The sequence below is a fragment of the Drosophila willistoni genome (genome assembly GCF_018902025.1).
Source record: "Drosophila willistoni isolate 14030-0811.24 chromosome XR unlocalized genomic scaffold, UCI_dwil_1.1 Seg106, whole genome shotgun sequence".
Lineage (NCBI taxonomy): Eukaryota > Metazoa > Arthropoda > Insecta > Diptera > Drosophilidae > Drosophila > Drosophila willistoni.
In genome coordinates this window covers 1,059,439-1,085,842 of record NW_025814055.1, presented here as the reverse complement: position 1 = coordinate 1,085,842, position 26,404 = coordinate 1,059,439, and positions in this window count along the sequence as shown.

Below are 26,404 nucleotides of genomic sequence, written 5' to 3'. Positions count from 1 at the left end.
TAGTATTTGACAGTTTAAATTACCTATTAATAACCGTACTAAATCTGATTAAGATCGAAAGACTATATCATATAAATCGATCGTTTGAAAACAGTGATTTTTATCAACAATTTCGTTATTTTTTACGCGATTCTCTTACACATTTATATATTCTAGTTGAATATACCAATTAATGACTGTAAAATTCTGACAAAATCGGACAACTTTATTATATAGTTCTTATATATGTAGACATACGATAAAATAGCATGCCACATGAGCCGCATTGCTCCAGCCTAAAATTGTAGGAACCTTTCGCAAAAATTAAACTTGTAGAAAAAAAAATTTGGTATGTAGACAAACCAATGTTTCAATGTTTCAATGTGGTATGTTTCAAATTTTTGCCACGCCCCTTTCCGCCCCCGCAATTTAAAATGAAGTAAGTAAGTCGTCTCGCCGACTTAGGTATACCATACACCAGTAAAGCAAATATTTCAACTTTATTAAACAAATGCATTTTCACATGCTTCTTACAAGCATATCTTAGTATCTCGCTCACTCAATCATACGAGCACCCTAGCGCCCCCACCAGCCAACGGCCAACTCCGGCCTTATGGAAAAACGTTTATATGCATAACTCGACTGTTTTTCATCCGACTTTGATCAAATTATTATGATAGATATTAGTATTGAATTTAAGTGTGCCAAATTTGATTGCATGAGGTAAAAAAATACGGGAGATAATCAAGTTTTTCAAATTACGGGGGCGGAAAAGGGCGTGGCAAAATTTTTATACATACAAAATGTGTGCATTTACTAAGCGAATATACATACCAAATATGGTGTCTCTAGCTGGAATAGTTTTTAAGATGCCCCCGCAGCCCCCGTAATTTGAAAAACTTGATTATCTCCCGTATTTTTTTTACCTTATGCAATCAAATTTCGCACACTTAAATTCGAAACTAGCAAAATAGCAAATTTGATCAAAATCGGACAAAAAACAGTCGAGCTATGCATATAAACGTTTTTCCATAAGGCCGGAGTTGGCCGTTGGCTGGTGGGGCGCTAGGGTGCTCGTATGACTGAGTGAGCGAGATACTAAGATATGCTTGTAAAAAGCATGTGAAAATGCATTTGTTTAATAAAGTTGAAATATTTGCTTTACTGGTGTATGGTATACCTAAGTCGGCGAGACGACTTACTTACTTCATTCATATTAAACTTTCTAGTGCAAGCGATAAATGAAACTTACTTTAAACAAAGTAAGTAAGTCACGTTGACTACGTCATCTCATGCACCATGAGAAAAATTCTTTTCAGTAAATATATATCAAATTCTTTTTATATAATGCATACGAAGCATTTTTATACCATACACCCGTAGGGTGAAATGGTATATTAAAGTCGCCAAAATGTATGTAACAGGCAGAAGGAAGCATCTCCGACCCCACAAAGTATATATATTCTTGATCAGGATCAACAACTGAGTCGATCTAGCCATGTCCGTCTGTCCGTCCGTCCGTCCGTCTGTCCGTCTGTCCGTATGAACACCTAGATCTCGGAGACTATAAGAGCTAGAGCCACCAAATTTTTTATGTAGACTCGTGTAGTATGTAGAGTGATCAAGTTTATTTCAAATTTTTGCCACGCCCCTTTCCGCCCCCGCAATTTAAAAAAAGCGTTTATCTCAAAAACTATTCTAGCTAGAGACACCATATTTGGTATGTATATTCGCTTAGTAAATGCACACATTTTGTATGTATAAAAATTTTGCCACGCCCTTTTCCGCCCCCGTAATTTGAAAAACTTGATTATCTCCCGTACTTTTTTACCTCATGCAATCAAATTTGGCACACTTAAATTCAATACTAATATCTATCATAATAATTTGATCAAAGTCGGATGAAAAACAGTCGAGTTATGCATATAAACGTTTTTCCATAAGGCCGGAGTTGGCCGTTGGCTGGTGGGGGCGCTAGGGTGCTCGTATGATTGAGTGAGCGAGATACTAAGATATGCTTGTAAGAAGCATGTGAAAATGCTTGAAATATTTGCTTTACTGGTGTATGGTATACCAAAGTCGGCGAGACGACTTACTTACTTCATTTATCTTGCCTACTCCAACAAGTCCACGGGCCAACTCCGCCTTGTGGCCCACCTGCTAAAAAAAAGTTTATATCCAAATTTGGCTAATTTAAGTACGATTAATTGATTGTCAGTATGATATTCATGCCAAGTTTGATTGCAATAGTTTAAATATTAGATTAGATAGGAGACAATAGTTTTTTTTACTTAAGAGGACAGAAGAGGACGTTGCGAAAATTTTAAATAAACTTTATCTTTGTCCACACTTTACGAGTCTACATACCAAACTTAGTGAGCCTCCAAGATCTACGGACGGACATGGCTAGATCGACGCGGTTATCAATGGTGATCTCTGCCTGCTACTTGCATTTTGGTTACTTTAATATACTATTTTACCCTATGGGTATAATATGGTATACATATGTACGTCTACTTGCCCAGACCCATTCATACCGAATACATCACAATAACAAGCTCCAGCTGTGCATCGCAGTGTGCCTTGGCTGCTCGAGAGCGAGAAAGCATCGGCTTTATATTTATTTAAATCCACTTCGCAATGCAGTCATCAATAAGGCTGGCGCCCGCAGTCGTGAAATATGACATAGACTTAATAAATAAATGAAATATCGCAAGTGAATGAGACGGCTAAGAAAAATGTGTGTTCCAGGAGAATGGCTGTGGTGGCTTCCTGCGACTTTGTAAATTGTGGCGCCTCAGAGTGTTGGCACCCTGCAACTAAAGGTGTCTGCTGGTTGGTTATTAATCTTAAGTAAATATATTCTTAATAAGTAGGATTTATAGTTTAACGTTTAGACTTAGACGGCAGCTGTAAGTTGATAGTTGAATGAAAGCTAATTTGTGGAACAACCGATCAGACTGGTTCGATTCGAGAACAGCACAACTAACATCAAATTTTGTTGGTCTTTGCACGACAAAATAGGACGAAATTGTGCATTGAAATGCATGTAACATGTATGGTATGTATACATGTAAAGTATTTTTATCAATCAAATTTATATAAAATTTGTCCAAGCCCTCAAAAATTATTTTTTTTATGACTGGTTTATTAAGTAAGCAGATTTTGTTTATTTAAAAGCTTTTCCAGTTTTTTGCCCTCTTTAAATTCGGCAAAAACACAATTGTCTGTTGTAATTTTTTACCCAATGCAATTAACTTTTGACCGCTAATATTACTTAGAAATATTCCCAAAATAAATATACCAAATTAAATCAAAACCAGAGTAGAATGAAGTGAATAAGTCGTCTCGCCGACTTCGCTCATTCATACAAACACACTAGCGCTCTAGCGCCCACCCTAGTAAAACACACCGCCTAGTAAAACACCTTTACACGTATATTTGGCATGTTTCTAGTCCGTTTTAATCAAATTCCGTAGGTTGCACACTGGGCTGAATTGCCAAATAAGTGGCATAAAGTCGAAAATTTTGTGGACGCAAATAATAATTATAATTATGTACATATATTCAAACTAGAGTCCCTAAATAGGAAAAATCGATGATCGCTTTTACCAAACGTGCAACCCTGTCATTCTGATCAAGCTTCAAAGTCAGGTGATTAGTCAGCTGATGCCTGCGACAAAATTGGCGGGAAATGTTTATTCACTTTGAGCGCTTGGCAAATTTACAGAAAAGAAAAATAAGATACTGTAAAAAATGGATTTTGGAGGCCAAGGTATGTAGAATGGATAAAACAAAACAATTTGGTGTTCAAATTTATTATATTTTATATGTGTACTTTTTTGTATTGTCCAAAAAGATAGAAAATTAAACAAATGTGTTCGTCTTCTGTGGAGTAAAAACTTACCTTCTGTGTGTTTCTGGGATATGTAATGTATGTGAAAACAAAGTAGAGAGTGTGTATAAAAAGTTAGTAATAATGTTGTTTGCGGCTTTTTGCGGCTCTGGCGGTATTTTGAACTTGTAGATCATGTTGAGTTCTGTCATTCAACGCTGCTGGACGTATGAATGGACAGCGGCCGCAACTCTGCCGTTGTTGCAAACTGGATATTTGGCCAATTGACGGAAATAAATAATAACAATATATATATAAAATTATATTACTATCACTAATACATAAAAAATATTAAAATTGTTGTACTTTATATGTAGTTTTCCACACTTTACTTTGTGATCACGTATACGCACTGTTGCCTTATATGGGCTATTGGGGTAGGCGTGGTCAACTGAACTTCAAACTTTGTTTCAATATTTAGAGTGCTATTCTTATCAAAGATACCAAGTTTCAGCTCGATATCTGCGTTATTCGACTTTATGCCACTTATTTGGCAATTCAGCCCAGTGTGGGTTGGTACTAAAAAATTAAATTTTTGCATAGTTTTCAATATGCACTATTACTAATACTTAGATTTGTTCTCACCACCACAAATTAGTAGAAAAATATTTAAAGGCCGTCATTCTACCGTCCGAAAGCAAACGATTTGAAGTCGAATAATTTGGCCCGAAATCGAAAGTAAGCACAGGTCTTAAATTCGATTCCGTCAAAAATTAGTGCGGATCAGAAACGAAAGCTATTGTGATAGTTGATGTTATATTTCCAATCAAACAGGTCAGGTAAATGTTAAAAACTGTGAGGATAAACTTAAGCTACCCGCATATTTTTTTTAAGTTTAAAACCATTGCGCAATAATAACAATCAGTTTTGTTTGTGTCAAAACCTTTTAAACAGACGAAATCTGCGAGCATACGAAGACAGTATACCTACATAAAAAATGTAGAAACATTTTATTGTCTTTGAGAAAATCAGTTTTATTTTATTTTATATATTTGCACACTACAAGGATCTACGAAGCAAATTTGGTGGCTTTGTTAGTCTCCGAGATCCGAGAGTATACAGAGATGCGAACGAACTGACATGACTAAATCGACTCGGCTATTGATGCTGATCATGAATATATGGAAAAGCTTTCGTCTGTTTGTTACAAACATTTTGGCGACTTTGAGTTTGATACTTTCCTTTTTGGAATAAAATTGAATTATGTATTTTAACAAGCCATATTAACTGTGATACTTAATGGAATTCTTTAGTCCAAATATTCGGTTTATGATTTACATTTATTAAATTGTTATTTGTATATTTACTAATCGATAGTCGTTGTATTTTCCATTTAAATGCTTATACGTTGCAAAGCAAGCTTTTTTATTTTATGAATACCCTTATTTTAAAGGCACTAGGTTTAGAAGGCACTGGCATGAGAATAAGAAACGATATTTAAAACGGCTGGGAAGTCCGTGTAAGGCTTCCATTGCGTGGCAGCTATTGTGCTGCATTGTTCTTTCAATTGCTATTGTCCATTCCAAATTAAGCAAACTTTGCCTGGATGCCATACATAGCTTTGTACCCAAATCGATTCCCCCTGATTCCCATTGGTCTACTTGTGCGTCCCTGCCCCATTCTCATTCTATGACATTTTAGACTTGAAATTCCTCATGCAGACATCTGAACAGTCTTCTGGAATTAACTTTTCACTCTAAGCCTTGCCAGCATCCCGCAATAAATTACGTTAAAGACGTCGACGCCAAACTCAGGCAAATTTGCATTCCGCACCACCCCTTTGAAAGCGAAACACGCATCATCATAATTAATAAGAGACAATTTGACAATGGCCCTTTAACGTTAACAGCGGTATCATTTTCATCTGCACAGACTGAACTAAAAGAGCAGCGTCTCGGTTCACCCAACGCAGACATACACCCTCTTGCTATTTTGCGCCAAATTAAATTCAACCTCAATTGAGGGGTTAATTTCTATCACCACGCAAACAAAAACAAAACCACCCAGTCCCATGTACAGGCATAGGCGGTGGCACGGACCCAAGCTACAAACACTACATGGGGTAGGAGTGACTACATACGGATGTGACCGAAGGGATGATATGGGAGTGTGAGAGTGGGTGTTGTACCATTATCCGCATCTAGTTCCACATAGAAAATCATTACGCCATTCACACCATGAGACGTATTCAATTTGAGTGTCGTTGAGCTCTTTATTACGTTAGTGTGAAAGTCGCGTGCGCTCAAAACCCCAACAATCCAAACCAAGACCCTGACCCAAACTTCCCCCAAGCAAAGGCTGCCTCTCTAACAGCATTCATTCACGGTGCGTAAGTCACAGCAACAAACATAGCAGCAACAACAACAATGACACTGAAGGGTGTTTGGTGGAGGAAGAGGAAGTAAATTGAAAGCATGCTGCGATGCGGGCTACCCAAGCATTCACAACCCTAACCCTTCAATTGGAAACGACGGTGGCAGCGGCAACTACAAAATCCATTAACAGGCAGAGTGCGGCAAAAGGCAGCGGTGACCACGAGGCTTTTATGCGCAACGCGTCCTGTTTCGTTTTTGGTTAACCATGAGTATGCCCTTGCATATGCCTTGACTACTCAATCTCGACGAGACTTATAAACATATGCGCCTCACGTCGTTTGGCGAAAATTTAATGTGGCGGTGGTAGACGACACCCCACAGGGCGCGCCCAAGCAGACAGACGGTTAGCGCTTCTTTGATGAGGTTACTGACTTTGGCGAATTAACTCCCACTAGCCGCGTCACCGTCACCCCATGACTTGCCTTGCCGGGGCGTTGTCGATCCGGAAACCACTGCATTTTTTTGGTCCATAACCGGGGTGGCACGCTTCAACGCCTGAAAAAATCTCTTGGGACATTTTAAAAGTACAATGCAACATTTATGTAAACACAACATACAGAGTTCTATTGTTTCGCTGTACATTGTACAGTGTACTCATATATGTATATAAATAATTAAATAAGTAAAACGAATTCAAATTAATCCTTCCTTTAAATAGGTGAATTCCATTTATAAAACATATGCAAGTTTTCGTTCAAGTTTTCATTTAGCCCTGTGTAATATAAAATTGGTCGCATCTTTACTTTACTTTATGTTTGTATATTTATAATCAGCTTCACCAGCCAATGATCTGTCACTACACAATCTGCTAAACTTGGTGGTGATCTGGAATATACATTTGTATGTATATAATTCATGGGATTGCAAAAGCTTCCTTCTGCCTGTTACAACCTGGCAACCTTAATATATGATTTAGTTTTCTGGGTGCATATTATTTATCAGTAAGGTACTACAATTGGAAATATTTGAAATTACTTTTGTCCATTCTCCGGCTTATTTCATCCATTTTTATACCATACACCCATATGGTGAAATGGTATACATATTAAAGTCGCCAAAATGTATGTAACATGCAGAAGGAAGCTTTTTTGACCCCATAAAGTATATACAGGGTGGTCCATCTAGTGTTTGGAATTTGAATCACGGATTGTATGACAGTCAAACGTCAAATTTCATCCGTAACGCCATAAATAGTTAGTTATATGTTTGATATTTACGAAATGGGACGCTATTCGCTTGAAGAAAGTTGGGAAATATTAAAAACTTATTTCCAAAGTGGTGAGTCTTCTACTCAAGCAGTGCGAAATTTTAAAAAAAAGTTTGGTAAAAAAAATGTGCCTACAACTCAAGCACATTTTCATCTCGGTGGTTATGTTAACAAGCAAAATTGTCGTATCTGGGACACAGAAAATCCACATGTCGTTGTAGAAAAGCCAATGCACCCACAACGAGTCACTGTTTGGTGCGGACTTTGGTCTGGTGGCATCGCCCATTTTTCTTCGAAAATGATGAAGGAGCCACCGTAACCGTCAATGGTGAGCGCTATCGCGCAATGTTAACTGACTGGTTTTTTACTGAAATTGAAGGAATGGATATGGACAACATTTGGTTTCAACAAGACGGCGCTACGTGCCACACAGCGCATGCCACAATCGAAATTCTGCGTCCAATCCTCGAAAATCGCATAATCAGCAAAAATGGTGATGTGACCTGGCCTCCGCGGAGCTGCGATTGGACGCCATTGGACTATTTTCTGTGGGGAGCGGTGAAAGATAAATGTTATGCAAACAATCCAGAAACAATTCAAGACCTCAAGACCGAAATTCATGCAGCTATTGCTGAAATAGAGTCGCACACAATCGAAAATGTACTCAACAATTGGGTTAATCGAATGGGCTATTGCCAAGCCAGTCGTGGTGGACATTTGACCGAAATTATTTTTCATAAATAAATGACATAAATATACCTTTCAAATAAATGTTTAACCTTTAAAAAATATTCACCCGTTTTTTTTTTATAACAAAATCAAATTCCTATTTTTAAATGGGCCACCCTGTATAATCTTCATCAGTAACAACAGCCGACTCGATCTAGCTATATCCGTCTGTCCGTCCGAATGAACACACAGATGTCGGAAACTATAAAAGCCAGAGCCATCAAATTCCGCCCCCACAATTTTCTTAAAGACTATTCTAGTAAGAGACACTATATTTGTTATATATATTTGTTTAGTAAATGCGCACATTTTGTATACGTAAACATTTGGCCACGCCCCTTTTCGCCCTCGTAATTTGAAGAAACTCAATTATCTCACGTAATTTTCTACCATGTGCAATCTATTCTATTTTTTAGTCCGATTGTGATCAAATAGATGTGCGCACTTACTAAGCACATACATAGATCTTAAAAAATAATATTTTCCTAGTTTTAAGTTGACTTCAAATAATTGTTTGCATTTTGCAAAGAATTAATTGACTGTGTGAATTTCGACGAATTTTGTTTTTTTTTTGTTTCTTTTGGATGAAAATTTAAAATATTTGTGCCTTATATTTTTTAAGAATAGTTATATCTATAAGTTACCAAAAAATTTTTTTTGAAAAAAAGTAATCGTTTATAATAAAATTTAAGCTGAAAAATGAATTTGTATGACTTTTTTCATTTTGCAAAGAATTACTTGACAAACTGTATGTAGGACTGGGGCATTGTCTTACGAATAAACACAGTCCCGGTTATAGTTTTATAATAGTTTTATTTAATGTTAAGATAAGTATTGGTTTTTAGATAATAGTAGATATAATTAATTATTGTTTAATGTCTTTCGTCTTTTCGTCGTCTGTACGTCTTACACGTTCGGCTTTTCGTCTTTAAACTTCGTCTTCTTAATGCTTCTCTGTCTGACCGGCTTGCCAGATTGTCTTGCGCTTTTTTGAGTCAGTTGACTCAACTAGGGCTGGCTGAATAGGATTGCCAGACCATTCCCACACATATATGTACCAAATTTGGTGTCTCTAGTTAATAACGTGTTTGAGAAAATCGGTTTTATTTAATTTGCGGGGGCGGTAGGTAGGTAGGTAGTATAGTTTCAGAGATCTGTGTGTTCATACGGAAGGACGGACATGGCTAGATCGTCTTGGCTGTTGATGCTGATAAAGAATATATATACTTTATTTGGTCTGAAAAGTTTCCTTCTGCCTGTTACATACATTTTGGCAACTTTAATATACCATTTCATTTCCCTATGGGTGTATGGTATAATTAACAAAATAATAATGCCTCGAACTTTCTTATAGTTTTATACTTATTTCAACTTTTACTTTTTAACTTGTACTGTTACTAAAATAAAAATAAACATAATAAATATTATTTATGGTCGCACGTTCCAAATTTCAAAAATTGCACTTGCTAGGAATATGTATTTGCCTTATATTGTGGTTTGATTTTTTATTTATAAAACTTATTGAAAAACTTTGCTGATGCCGTTATCAAAATGTATGTATTTTCACTAGACCCCTAAGATACTGTAGTTTGCGAATTGTTGAGAGAAATTTAATTGTTTTATTATTATTTTAGAATTTATATGTATATGAACCATATGTAAGTACATGTACATATATGTTAGTATCTACATATAAAGAGCAATAATTGGGAATACGAATATTGATACATTTCTGTTTGAAGTAAACAATAGAAAGGACGTAATCGGACATATCCAATATTGTACATTACACAATCCAATTGAGAAGGTGCCCGTAGCTTATCGATGCTGACTGCCATAAATTTTATTTATTTATGTGTGTTCCGTTTTGTTTTGTGTTTTCCTTTGTACAATATTGTGGCACACCAAAATCGACCATGAATATCAATGGGGGGATTGTGATTGTGCGTCAGTGGCACGCGCTCAAGTCCACCGATACTGATGTGGATAAGTGTGGATATTTCAGGTCCTCAGCCCGTTCACGTGGTTGTTGGGTGTGTGTATTGATATTGTTTTTATCGGCGTCGGCAGACCTTTAATGGCAAAGCCCGAGGGGAACTGCCGTTTGGGGGTCTGGGATCTGGCGGGTCTTAAGCACTTGTGTCCCTGATGCGAATTTAATTTTTTTCCCCGTATTTCACTTTTTTACTTTTTTTGTTTTTTTCTTTCCTTTATGCGAGTACGGAAAGTAAATCACTTCCGTTTCAATATTGTCCATACTTTGCCGAGAAGAGATACATAGATATCAAGACATAGCCGCTGCTGAGCACTTTGTGGTAGTTTTGAGGGTTGCTAGTCCCTTGCGCATCGAGGCCGAGTCCAACAATATTTTTGGTTGGTATTGTTCAACACATACTCGGTATCAATACAAATAAATTCAGTGTACATATATGAGGTACGATATGATACATATAAGAATATGTGTGTGTCTGGGTACTTCCCAGCTTACACTTGTCCCAGTGAATAAAACAACAACGAAAAAGTGATTGCTCATTCTGTTGAGTGTTGATTGTTTGTCATTTGCACATGAGATAAATGAGCATCTGTGTCGTGCTGCGTTGGATATTGTCGGCATCTTTCGTATTAAATTCATGAAAGTTAAGTGCTTCGTAATTGATGTAATAAAATATTTATGACACAAGGTCCAGGATCCGGATTTGGCCGGGCTGAGAGTTGCTGCGTCAGGACAATACCTTTTCCAGTGCCAAAACCATTCTTACAATTAGAGTGATGGCGAAAGTTAGCTTCACCTCTAATTGGCATTAATTATTTAAAAGGACGTCATGAGAATCTTTTGACTAAATTGTTCCTCTTGCCTCAGCTACTAAGTATTGTAAAAATCATTTAGCTTGCCTTGCTAGTATTTTGTTAAGAACAGTTTAATCTCTGCGATTTTAAACCATCATTCAATCTCCGTATCCAAACGGTTATTTTTCCAGCATATACATTTTTGTAAAAAAAGGCCAATGGTCATATTTTTGCATGTTCTGGCGCAAACAATTATGATATTTTTTAAGAATTTTGAGCACCTATTTACATATAAATGGTGCGTTTAATTTGTTTTTTTAATTTGCAGACTTCTGCTGCGAAATTAAAATGTTCAAAACCATCGAATAGAGTAGAAAACGCAAAGCAAAACGAACGTATTTAATTACACTTGAAAAAACTAAATTTCTGACCTTTAAAAACGACAAAAAGTAATTTAAATAAAAATATTAATCAGCTTGCTTGATTTTTTTATAGTTTTCTTATAATATTCCTCAAGCAAGGTGAGGCGACAACAATTTTTATATAGGGGTGTCACAGAAATCGTTAACTTTAACCCAACCCAAAGCAATTGTGGGATGTCACAGAAATGTCTTTTGGTAGTTTGAAAATCTTTCGACTTTTCCTCCTACATTTCGATGATATTGTGCTTCTATCGAAATATGAATGGAGTAAAGTAATAAAGATAGCACAAGCAGAATTTTACGTTTTTGTGAAACAGAAAGTCACCAAATGGGCATCTCTGTACTGATATTAGCCCATTTAATTAAATTAATTAATTTGAATTTTAATTGAGAAAATTAAGCGAAACTCCAGAGCAAATGATAAATAAATATATTTAATTCATTTCAATGACTCTATTTAAATTTGGATTAAATTTTCATATGCAATCATGACACTTAATTCCATTCCACCAGGTCTGTCATATTAACCAGCGAGATTGACATTTTAAAAAATTGGTATTAAAATATAATAATATTGCGTCCGTCAATTACACAAATTATTTCTTGTTTTTTCCACAGCAACTAGACATCAAATCTGCTTTAATTCTTCACATTTTATTACATATAAGTCATCAAAGATATATTCTTTATTCGATGTATTGGGAAAATTTAGAACAGTGTGTCTTTTATTAGACTGCCCTACATTTTCCTTGAACATACACAATTTTGATCAAAATCGGTGACGTCGCCCGTCAAACCTTCAACTTCAAGTCCTTGAGAGAAAAGCGCCCATCTGTGATATACGTCTACTCGGCTGGACTTACAAACATATTAAAAAAAAAAAAAAAACAAACGAATAAGCTTTTTTAATTGACTTACGATTTCGCGTTAATATATACATACATATGTACATACATATATGTGTTTCTACGTATCTATTAAGTTTATTGAAGCATGAAGGTATCTTTTGCAGCAACCAAATCAGTAATTTAAAATACAAAGGACATAATAAAAAAGAAAAATTTTTAATAAGTAAACAAGGACAAAGTTAACCGTTATGTCCAATAGAATGCTTTTGGAAAAAGTCAACTGGATGGCAAGTATTTGCTTTTCCGGACTTGCTAAGGAATCTTACTTAAATGAAAATTTAATTAAAGTTGGATAAGGTATGTATATATACAAGTCGGCTCTTCATCATACTTCTTCATTGGCTTATAACTCACCACCCACGCCGCTGATGAAATCTAATTTGACTTTACAAGCACACGTTATTGGGTACTTGGTATTGCTGTTGCAACAAGAACACTCGCCCAAAACTGATAATGATGCTGTTGGCGATTTTGTGTTTGCAAACGCCGATGGGTCTTTGCCCTGGGGAATCACTTGTCCAGCCGTTCGGCTTGGATTGGGCTGGGGTTGGCAGGAGTTGGCTTTGATGCTTCTATGAATGATGAATTATATTTGACATCTATGTGCTTTCACTCACTTCTCGGCATGTGCTAGTCTTCATGTGAGATTGAATATACGAGTTACACACAAACACACACACACATAAAAGCATCCGCACACCCAAACTTATGTGTTAAGAGCGGTACTTTATATGTTTATTTTACTGTCAAAACATTAAAGTAAATTCTCAGTATGACTGAAAGACTGAAGTACTGAACAGGGTTGTCTGCTCTTTAGGGGCGGTAACGATAGCGTCGACTTTGGCAACTTTTTATCAAAGAGAGGGTGGAAACACGACACCGACGTCATGTGGTGGTTGTTGTTGTCTACTTATACCATCTCCTTGGCTCTTCAACTCAGCCTCTTCTCTACCAAGCAAATATATTTGCATATGTTGGCGGTATAGTCTAACAAATCCTGCTGGATTTCCTGCTGAACAACCCCCACTACATATGTACATAGGTAGATATGTACATGTATGCTTCTATCTATGTGCGTGGTTTGGTCGCATGCCTTTTTGACAACTCATAACAATCACTCATCATAAACAAAACGTCCAGACTCAAGTTTTTAGACCGATTCAGTGCCAACGGCAATAAAGATGCTCTCAGACATGACTTTAGGCCAGAGGTTTCAGAAAATTCTCTTTCTCTCATATGTATGTATGTTAAAATAAATTTGGGATTTGTGAAAACTGCTTGTTTTATAGTTTTGTATAATTTAATTAAATACTTAAGCCCACCTACTCAAATGAATATAAATATTGTTTGCAGATGGGTGGATTGATAGATTCAATAGCGGGAGTATAATTAATTAGACAGCAAACGGGACATAAAATTTCCGCAAAACAATTGGTTAAAATAGTTTATGTATTAAAAAAATGTAAGAAAAAAACAATATATATTTACAATACGAAACATTCAAATTAATGGAAAGGTCTGTTTTCAACGTCATTCCATGTGACTACGTTGATCGGCTTAGACACTGCGGTCCATCAGCTAACATCTTGAGGTCAATTAAGGCAGTCCACAAAATAATTGCCAAGAAATTTATTCGCTTCATTAATTTGGTAAAGGACGTCGACATGAAAGTTAAGCACAAAGTCGGCCGCTTCAAGTCATCTAGAAAATTAAGTGAAATAATTAAATCTCAATCGGAATCTATTAGATTTGTGTTGATGCTGGCGCTGCTTAGAGCTAAAGCAGCAAGCAGTGGTAAAGGGAGGAATAAATTTGGCAGGTCGGCTAATCTCCAGCCGACGACACAGCAAGGGGTTAACGAGCTGGCACTCACGCTGGTGCAGGGGTTGAAAATGCGAACATTTCTGTTGGATTTGAAAATGTAACGCAGAGCATTTTTGGGGGTTTGGACGTTTGGATTTTAGCCGAAACCGACACGACAATTTATCACCCACACAGCATCTTTAATAATCAGACTAGCAGTACCAAAATGTAAATGACTCAGTCGATGTGAGTCTGAGTCGGACCTGTACAAAGGACCAGCCGCGGCTTTTAATTTGCAACATCGTATCAACCATTTGGACTCAAAGCTGAGCACCAACACATGCATGGGCACCTGAAAACCTTGGGCCCCGCTTCCTCACGATGGCTGCAACCAACAGAGGCTCTAAAAGGGTCAACCATTACTGCCATCAACAACGTGCGGGCCAAACAGCAACAAACCTTGCTACAGTGCCAGACAAAAGGTCGACATGTTCACATTCCGACCGACTTAATTAATTTATGCACTCATGACGGTCGCAATAAAATGCACCGTGACTGAGACAGGAACAGGAGGCAACACTAGAATGACCGTGGCAATATATTTGGGTTCGGGTTTTTTAGCTTTTCTTGAAAACCCGCCTGTTTTAAAATTAATGAGCGGCATCTTGATGACCGATGGAAGTGATAAGCATCATGAATTTGCCTGACACACACAGGTATAGATACATACACACTCACACACGATTATTTCCTAGTTTTAATAGTATTTATCGTATTAGAATTGATTGTACTGTTTATGTCGTTTAGTTAAATTATTAAAAGACACACACCTGAATTTTTTGAGAGATATGAGAAAGGAGATGAAGTAAATTTCATTTTTATTGGCACCTTACTTAGGACATCGTCACCAATGCAAAAGCAAATGAAGTAAGTAAGTCGTCTCGCCGACTTAGGTATACCATACACCAGTAAAAAAATATTTCAAATTTATAATAACAAATGCATTTGCGTATTTTTAAAAAATTCTGTTCACATGCTTTTTACAAGCATATCTTTGTCTCTCGCTCACTCAAACATACGAGCATCCTAGCACCCTAGTGGCATTTTGCTGGATATTAGTATCAAATTTAAGTGTTCCAAATTTGATTGCACAAGGTAGAAAGTTACGTGAGATAATCGAGTTTTGTCAAATTCCGGGGGTGGAAAGGAGCGAAAATCTTTACACATACAAAATGTGCGGATTTACAAAGCAAACATACATATATACCAAATATGGTGTCTCTATCTAGAATAGTCTTTAAGAAAAGCACTTTTTTTTTGAATTGCGAGGGCGGTAAGGGGCGCGGCAAAAATTTGAAATAAACTTGATCACTTTACATACTACTGGAGTCTATATACCAAATTTGGTGGCTGTAACTTTTATAGTCTCGGAGATCTGCGTGTTCATACGGACAGACGAACCCGGCTAGATCGTCCCGGCTGTAGATGCTGATCAAGAATATATATACTTTATGGGGTCGGAATAGCTTCCTTCTGCATGTTACATACATTTTGGCGACTTTAATATACCATTTCACCCTATTAGTGTATGGTATAAACAAACAAAAAAAAAAACAAAAAAAAAAAAAAAGGGAATCAAACATGACACCGCTCCATTCAGAACGAGTGATCCAGACTAGGAACGTCATTAATTAGGTGGCCATGAAGTGTAGGGAACCGATGCAACTCAAAGTGTTTATTTCGAAGATCTTGAATATATTGAGGGTTTTTTATGAGTTCTTTTGTTACGTACCTAGTGCCGCAGCTTACAGACACGTCCAAGATATTGAAAAAGTCCCAATAACTTTTTAGAGTCCAAATAACCCATAAATACGTGAAGTAAATATGACAACTATGTATATGGTATAGTATTGCGATTTTGATCAAATTTGCGAGAAATATAGTAAGTTAATTACCTACTTTAGTGATAATAGCATAAAAGGCCGTACGTACAATATATGAACAAATACCAATGCTTACTATATATATACTTATTTTGGTCAACCAAAATAATATGTATACCGCGAACCAAGTGAAAGTTGGTTGTTGACAAACTGTTGAATCTTATTGACTCATCGTGCCTACACCTAATTTTTATTCCACTAGTGTAGTTGTTTATTTTCATTGGCCGGAAACACGTTATCTTGTGGCGGATCACCGATGCATTTTAAATTTTAACACTAATACAACCCAATGAGACTCAGTTAGTTTCTATGCCTAAACACTATTCTTTTTTTGTTATCAGTACTACATTTAAATCTGACTAAATAAATGAATACGATGAAGGATAAGATGTTGTCAGTGGTAGTGGTAATATTAGCTCTGACAGTTTCAATACTTCTATTGAAAGTTTTAGCTCATGTGTGTGCGAAAAATTGTTCTTTTTATATACTCGTTGTACAAATATATTGAAATGAGTTACACCATATTTAAATTATATTTCACAATCACACAACTCCAGATTTCCGAAGTCAATAATAATGAAAACAGCAAGAGGTTGTACACAACGGATGCTTAACATATCGGACCCAATTTTTCATTAAGAAACAAATAAGGAAATAATACGAATTTAAGAGGATAATAACTTTCCAAACCACACATTAAAAACATTATTAAAAACTCACGTCAAGAAAACGAATAAGGAACCTACAGCAAAACGGGTTTTGTCCGTCACATGTGTCCCACAGCTGACCTAAAGCATGCAACGGGACTAATGAAAAATGTGATAAAATCTATATAGAAACAACAAAATCGAGGCTAAAAACTAGACTGTCACAACATAGATATGACCACAAACTTCGACAACACTCCAATGTACAAAAAACAGCCCACTGTGCTGCCAGTGGACATTCAACAAATTCGATGCAGCAAATATAATAGACCAAGAACAACTACAATAAAGATTACACTTTGGAGATGCTGCACAGAATAAATACCCCAACAAATATAAGACCTCAATTATAAGATAAATACCGATTACTGCGCTTATTTATATAGGCATTTATTAGGCACTAATCAGTGTGAAGCGCCACGTCTCAGAGTGCAGATGTGTAAAAATAAGTAGGTGTTTCTTGTGATCTATTTGATGTAATGTTAATCATAATTAAATGTTATTTATAGTTGCCCTGAAGACGACCACCGATGAGTGTCCGAAATCGGAATATAACACAATAGAAAACAAACCGTTTTTTATATTTATTCTCCAAATAATTGCCCTCGAGCCGGCAAAACGTATTTTATAATTCACTATTAATCAGGGACCGAAAATAATTATTAAATAAATTTTCCAAATCATCTATGTAATAATTGTCACAAAAACCCTCAATTTCAATACTTATTTTTGATTTTTAAAATAAAACTCAAGAATAACTTTTATTTTTGATTTTTATTTTTTCTCTCAACCCATATCTGTTATTTTAAAAAAAAAAAAATAAAAATCATTTGTGATTTATATAAAAATATCAAAGAAGCTAACATCGGCTATGCCGAAGTTTATATACCCTTGCAGTCCTTGGTAATAATAATTTTACATGTTCAAAATTTGTTTTCTGCAACTCAATTCATCAATATACAAACAAAACAATTTTACTCTCTATTTTACAATTATTTTACAATCACATATGTAAATTTCATAGCATACTCTGATTTTTATGAAAATGTTTCTTCTAGTTCTTTGTGAGCTATATGATATAGTGGTCCGATCCTGATGGTTTTCATACTTTATTTTTCCAGGGTAATAAAAAACCCCGAAAAAAAATTTCAGCCCGATAGCTCTTAAGACGGCTGAGTAAAACGCATTCGCACAGACGGACGGACGGACGGACAGACGGACATGGCTATATCAACTCAGCTTCTCATGCTGATCAAGAATATATATACTTTATGGGGTCGGAAACGTCTCCTTCTGTGCGTTACAAACATCTGACCAAATTTATAATACCCTCTGCAAGGGTATAAAAAAAAAATTATAAAAATCATTTAATGATTTTGATTTTTATACCATACACCCATAGGGTGAAATGGTATATTAAAGTCGCCAAAATGTATGTAACAGGCAGAAGGAAGCATCTCCGACCCCACAAAGTATATATATTCTTGATCAGGATCAAAAACCGAGTCGATCTAGCCATGTCCGTCTGTCCGTCCGTCCGTCCGTCCGTCCGTCCGTATGAACACCTAGATCTCGGAGACTATAAGAGCTAGAGCCACCAAAGTAAGCTCTAGCTCTTATAGTGTGTCTCTTTGGTGTAGTATGTACGCTTATCGAGTTTGTTTCAAATTTTTGCCACGCCCCCTTCCGCCCCCAGAATTTACATAAAACTGTTTTTCTTAAAAAGTATAGCAGATAGAAACATCAAATTTGGTTTATATACTCGCTTAGTTAGCGCGCAGAAAATAATTGTTCCAACTTTTTGCCACGCCCCCTTCCGCCCCTGGAATTTACATAACTCTGATTTTCTTAAAAACTATGAAAGCTACCGACATTAAATTTGGTATGCAAGCTAGCTTAATAGACGCGCAGATATTGACTATTTACAAATTTTGCCACGCCCATTTCCGCCCCCGCAAATTAAACAAAACTGATTTTCTCGAAAACTAACAAAGCTAAAGTCACCAAATTTAGTATGTATATTGGCTTAGTATGCGCGCAGAATACATATATTTTAGTATGTTGCCACGCCCACCTCCGCCTCCATACTTTAGAAAAAACCGATTAGCTCTTGCAATTTTTTGACCATCGCGATCAAATTTGGCAGACTAATAAATCTTATCTATATCTATCAAAGTACCAAATTTGATTGAAATCGGACTAGAAACATACAAAATATACGTATGAACGTATTTTGCTACGCGATCCATAAAGGCAGAATTGGCCGTTGGCTAGTGGCGGCGCTAGAGTGCTCGTGTGTTTGTAGAGTAAGCGAGATAGCATGTGGTATGAGGCATGTTAAAACAATTTAATAGACATACATTTGGTTTTCGAAATTTTAGATATTTGTTTCACCTGGTGTATGGTATACCCAAGTCGGCGAGACGACTTACTTACTTCATTTATTATTGATTTGTTTAGATTTATCTTATAACAGTTACGGTCCCTGCTATTAATCTAAACAATATAACGTTGCTCTTGTGTATCTTCTCAAGAAATTTTTGTTTAGTAAATAAGGTAAAATAACTGTAGCTATTATGAAAACCTTGGATTCTTGATGTTAAGTTTACATTAAAAACTTTGTTTTTACTTTTTCCTTACCTATAGCCGTCAAAGTGGAAAAACGTTTTAAAAGTCTAATGTTTGCGAAGGACCAGCCTACAATTTCAGCATTGGAAACAACGAAGTTTTTGAACAAAGTCACTGTTTACCACCGATTGTTCCTATGGGAGCTAAATGATAGTCACCCGATATTGATATTAGTCACCCGATAGCACAGTCATTAATAGCTATGTTTAACTGTGAAATATAAATTTTTATGACATTTGCGTAAAAAGAAACGAAGTTATGGACAAAAGTCAATGTTTTCGACTGATCGTTCATATGGGAGCTATATAATATAGTCACCCGATTTGTATGGGAGCTATATGATATAGTGATCCGATCTGGCTGAATCCGAGAAATACAAATTGTGTAGTATATACAAGCCTAAATGCAAAATTTCTGTAGGTCCAAAGGTCTAGGAGGGCTGATCAAGAATATGTATACTTTATAAGGTCGGAGATGCTTCCTTCTATGTATGCGTTGCGAGGGTATAACAATATAGGGCAAATTACCAGTTTCCTTAAATTAAAATGTAAATCTTGTTCGATAAAACAACATAGGCAAAAGGGAAGTGTTCTCAAATTCAAGCCAACTCGATGATTGAAAAAATTATTCGTTATCCACAATCGTTTCCATTATCCCCGACATAATGAATGTCACACACAAAGCAGGTAAACCGAAAAAAAAAGTTTTCAAAACTAAGTTGTGGCGCCGAAATGAACTACGTAAAACCAGTGTATTAAATTTATAAGCATAACGAATTTCTTTAACATGTTATATAAGCCATCCCGCTAATACCCATAACATAGTCTTTATTAGTTGTTTCCTATTAATAATAACAAATATAAATGGGCCAAATTCGAAAAGTTTATGCATTGGTATAGTAAAGTCGCCAAAATGCAATGAACGCACATACAAAATAGATTTGTTTGCTCTACTTCCACGATGCACCATATTTTTGACGCTTGTTGTCTTAATATAAACTTTTATACCATACACTCATATGTTGAAATGGTATACATAATTATACGATATATATAATGTATAGCCACATCCGTCCGATCTATGAACACCTAGATCTCGGGGACTATAAGAGCTAGACTCCCCAAATTTGGTATGTATACTCGAGTAATAAGTATGTAAAGTGGTTGAGTTTATTTCCTAATATAATGATTTTATATTGCAATATTAATATTCGAACTTAAGTAACCAAATTATGCACATTAACGTTTTTTATAAGAACGGAGTTGGCAGTAAGTCGGTGGCAGCGGCGCTAAGTTGTATTCCTTATCCTGGCGCTCCACTTTTTTTAAAACAGCTTATGAAATTGAACAAATGGAAATGTATGTCAATTAAGTATGCAGCCCGATTATAGATATCGATGGCTCATTAGTCATAAGTAGATCTGATATGGTCAGCAGTAAACAATAAAGTTAATTAAGCTGCTATGGTTAGCTATTATCAATAAAGACGTATTTTGCTGACCTAACACTATGTCGCACTATGCACTGGTGAGCTCGCTATTTGTACTATTAAAGAAATGCATTATTCTTCGTAAGATCAGATACCAATTGTAGCTACATCGGGTGTGCATCGCTGTGTCTTTGGCCCCCATCTCTACATTTGTAATCTCACTTCGAAGTCCACCCAATTTATGTGTTGGTTGCGACAACTTTTGGTCACTGGTTTATGTGCTAGTGCCTATTTACATATAAATAAATAAACATTTATTAAATTCAAGAAATACTAACGTCCTTCATTGAACATTTTGGTGACCCCGACATTGGTGGCTCCAAGTTGAAAGAATAACAGACTTGGTGAAACCGTCATCAAGCGAGAATATTTGGTCAACTCAGGCGACCAATCTCTCAACAACAACGAATAAAAACAATTGATTGGAAAACTAGGAGTTGGTTTTCCGCAACGGGGTAGCAGTGCATACTCATTGAATAAAAATTGATCAACTAGGCGATCACTTTGTCAAAAACATTTTACAACGATTTGTGTCAACGAGGCGACCAAATAAAAAGTTATTATACCCTTGCAAAAAGGGTATATTAATTTTGGTCAGAAGTGTGCAACGCACAGAAGGAAGCATCTCCGACCATATAAAGTATATATATTCTTGTTCAGCACGATGAGACGAGTTCATATAGCCATGTCCGTCCGTCCGTCCGTCAACGCAAACTCCTCCTAGACCGTTGGAGCTACAGCTAAAAAGAATGAGAGCGGTTCAGTTTTTATGGAGAGCTCACCAAAGACAGACGTGTTTTACTCGCTATAATTTCAGAAGTGGTCATAGTTAACCCAGTGAAAAAACAGTGAAAAAGCTACATATAATTTAGCAAAGAAAAAAAATATTAAAAAACAAACAACAAAAAAAACAACAACAACAATTAAAAATCAACAATCCTCCTAACGGAGGACTAAGTAAACGCGCGGATCACCCTGAAAAAGATTGCTTGGAGCACCTAAACAGCATTTTGTATACGTCGGACGATGGCGCCGGTCAGGCGCAAAATTTGGAGGCAGACTTGTTCCAAGGTCGACAGCAGCAAGGAGTAACGGCAAACGAACAGAACGAAGCAGAAAATGAACAAAACGATGCAGAAAGCGAGACGCAGACAGAAAGAGAGACAGAAAACGAGAGCATTCTGAGTGAACCGCAAGAAGTATACAAAGCAACAAATGAGAAGTCAAATGAAAAGAGTAACAACGGAGAGCGCAACGGAGCAAATGAGAAGTCGAATGAACAGAACCAAAAAGAAGAAAACAGTACACGTTGGAAAAAAAGCTGGAACTACTTTGCAAAGAAATCGAACTGGTTCGTAGAGAGAACGAGTTTTTGCGCCTTGCTGGCAACTCAAGCAGCTGGCTGGCGACGAAGACAGGTGACCAGGTCTTGGCCAAAGATGTGAAAGATTTTGTACCCGATTATGACGGGAATGGAAATGTTTATAGTTTGATATCTTCCGTGCTTCATTTGGAAAGATCATTCAACTTGAATGAAAATAATTTACGTTTGCATGTCTTCGGCTGTAACAAACCAATAAGAGCAACTGGTGCTTGCTTTGGATGTGGTGAAATGTGTCACCGAGTGGCAGACTGCAGTCAAAATAAGAAGAAGCTCGCAGCAATATCAGTAAGTTTGCATAATATAAGAATTGTAAAAGTTCACATAGGTAATGATGTATTTTCTCTAGGATGCCTCATAGACTCGGGAAGCGCAGTTAGCTTAATTAAAGAGGAGTTCGTTTCAGATGAAATTAAATTGGAACCCGGTCCTGCATATTTTGGTTTAAATAAAAGAAAACTTGAAGTCTTTGGAAGTATTTTATGTTACGTTGAAATATTGAATACAAATGTTTGCGTTCGACTACTGATTGTTTCTAACGAGTCTATGGGAAGTCCAATACTGTTAGGTAGAGATTTTATGAAAATATGTAAAGCTAAAATTGTACTGCAGCTTGACGATGATCTGTGTAAAGAGTCAATGACCGAAAGTATTAAGTTAAGCCATGACTTGAGCAAAGAAGATAATTTTAAAAACCAAATGCTAAATATTGATTGTGACGTGGTAAATTCAAAATATTCTGTTGGCAAAAGTTTATGTTTCAAAGAAACGACAATGTTTAAAAATATTTTTTCTAAATTCTATTTGGAAAGAAATCGACCAAATGAACCAAAGGTTAAGTGCGAAATGAAACTCACAAGACTCCTAAGACGACTTTCTTATAGCGAAAAGGCTGAATTGCAAAAAATAATTGACGAATACTTAAGCAAAGAATATATTAGGCCGAGTGAGTCAGAATATGTTTCTCCAATCGTGCTCGTAAAAAAGACTACAGGTGAACTTAGAGTGTGCGTTGATTTCAGAAAATTAAACAAGGCGACTTCAAAAGATAGTTATCCTATTCCACTTATTGATGATCTGTTAGATAGACTTGCAGGAAAAATGTTATTTTCGACACTCGACTTAAAGAATTGGTTTTTCCATGTATACATGCATGAGGATTCAGTGAAGTTTACGTCATTTACGACACCGCTTGGTCAGTTTGAATTTCTTCGTATGCCATTTGGCCTCAGAAATGCGCCGTCTACATTTCAAAGGTTTATAAACAGGATATTTGACGATATGATTAGGGATGAAAAAGTTATTATATATTTAGACGACGTTATGGTAGCAACAAAAGATTTTGATACGCATCTAGAAATTTTAAAAGAAGTATTTGACCGATTGGTTGACAACAAATTGGAGTTGAGATTAGATAAATGCGAATTTCTTCAGACGAGTGTAAGGTACCTAGGGTATTCGATTACAGGCAAAGGCATCAAAGCTGACGATAAAGGTATACAAGCAGTAAAGGATTTTCCAGTCCCGACTAAAGTCAGCGAGGTTCAAAGTTTTTTAGGACTATGTTCCTATTTTCGTAGGTTTATTAAAGATTTTGCTACTATTGCCAAGCCATTGTATGACCTAGTTAGAAAAGACAAAAAGTTCATGTTTGGGAACATCGAACTTAGTACGTTTGAAAATCTAAAGTCTAAGTTAACAGAGGCCCCAATACTTGCGCTTTATAGCCCAAATGATAAAACCGAACTGCATTGTGACGCAAGCTCGATTGGTTTCGGATCGATTTTGCTACAAAGGAAAAGCGATGGTAAATGGCATCCAGTTTTCTATTCATTTTTCTATGGTTGCCTTGCTTTTTACGTCCCGAAAAATATGGAATCACATGTCCTGTTGAAATATCATAATGAGTTAGGACACACAGGCATAGACAAGGTTGTAGAAGTTATCACAAAGTCGTATTGGTTTCCAAAGTTACGAAAAAAAGTAGAACAACATGTAAATAATTGCCTAAAGTGTATAGTCTTTTCGTCAAAAAATGGAAAACAAGAGGGTCATATTCACAATATACCTAAACCTGATGTGCCAATCGAAGTGGTTCATATCGATCACTTCGGACCAATCGATGTCAAAGGAAGCAGAAAAAAACACGTAATAGTGTTGGTTGACGCGTGTACGAAATTTGTCAGACTTTACTTAGCGAAAACCACTAAATCTAAGGAAGCAATAGAAGCACTTAAAGAGTATTTTAGATCCTATAGTAGGCCAAAGTGCATAGTGTCGGATCGTGGAACGTGTTTTACGTTTAATGAATTTTCTAGCTTTTTAGAGTCTTGTAATATACAACATGTCAACTGGTTCGCCGCAAGCTAACGGCCAAGTTGAAAGAGTAAATAGAAATCTAGGCCCTATGTTGGCAAAATTATTAGCCTCAGAAGATGTTAGTTTTGGTCAGGCCATAGAGATGGTAGACCATTGACCATTCATAGGTCATTGGGACAGCATCCAAGTGTCGTACTATTTGGAGTCGGTTAAAAAAGGACGACAAGTAGATGAATTAAAAGAGTACACCTAGACCTCGCTTTGCGTCGTTTCGTTTTGCGTTTTTTCGAAATTGCGTCGCTGCATTATTAGTACTAATTTTTACCGTGCGTCGTTATATTCTCGTTGTTGCGTTGTTTTGAGTTCGAGTGCTTAACTTTTATTCTTCTAAATCAGCCACTCTGGCAACGCCAATATCAACTTTTACCAACATTGGCCTTGAATTTTTGACAGTTTTACGTTTTTCAACATTGACATCTACCTTACCTACTTCTGTTTATAATTGCGTCTTGCTATCAAACTCGGGGACGGTTAAGAAGAAATGTTCGAAGAACAGTGTTTAACCTCTAAATAAGAAATTTATTTAAATTTACAAAAAAACCAGAGGGCCGAGGCTAACTTCGGCCGAGGCTAACTTCGACCGCGTCAAAGTTTGTATACCCTTGCAATTTTTATGGTAACTCTTTCCTCACCTATAGCCATCAAAGTGGAAAAACGTTTTATCTAAAAAGGCTAATGTTTGCGAAAGAACGGCCTACAATGTTAGCATAGGAAAAAACTAAGATATTGATCAAAGTCACTGTTTTCCACCGATCGTTCTTATGGGAGCTACATGATATAGTTACCCGATCTTGATCAAATTTGGCACAGTCATTAACAGATATATTAAACTAACAAATGTTTAATTTGAAAGCAATCGCGTCAAAAGTAACGAAGTTATTGACAAAAGTCACTGTTTTCGAAAGATCGTTCCTATGGGAGCTATATGATATAGGCACCCAATCTTGATCAAATTCGGCACAGTCGTTTAAATGTGTAATTAACTCACCAATATTAAATTTCATGATAATAGCTCAGAAAATAACGAAGTTATTAAGAAAAGTCACAGTTCGACTTTGCCATTTGTATGGGAGCTATATGATATAGTGATCCGATCCGGCTGAATCCGAGATATATACGCCTGCAGTATATACAAGCCTACATGCAAAATTTCAGCTCGGTAGCTCCAACGGTCTAGGAGAAGTTTGCGTTGATCCAGACGTACGGACGGACATGGCTAGTTGAACTCGTCTCGTCGTGCTGATCAAGAATATATATACTTTATATGGTCGGAAATGCTTCCTTTTATGCGTTGCACACTTCTGACCAAAATTAATATACCCTTTTTGCAAGGGTATAAAAAGCTATTCACCAAACTCTGGACAAATTTTTGGTGAACAAAGCCACTAACAACTCATAAAGATAAAATAATTGAATAGGTTATTTTCATTTTCTTTTTAGAAATTAGTATTTTCATAGCCCGGGAACCTATCTTTGATCTTTCCATAGTTGCCTATAGAAAATCTTAATTCACTTTGCGTCGTTTCACTTTGCATCGTATTTTTTTGGAACGTATCCCCAACGCAAAGCGAGGTCTAGGTGTACTTGTTAGAAGACAGGTCTGTGGAAAGAAATTTGGAATCGGTACGAGCAAAAGCTAAAGAAAAAGAAAAGAAACTTCAAGAGTATAATGAATGTCTAGCGAATCGAAAACGACGAGGGCCAAAAGTTTTTAAGCCAGGCGACTATGTTGTAGTTAAAAACTTTGACACTCACAAAGGGGTATCCAAAAAA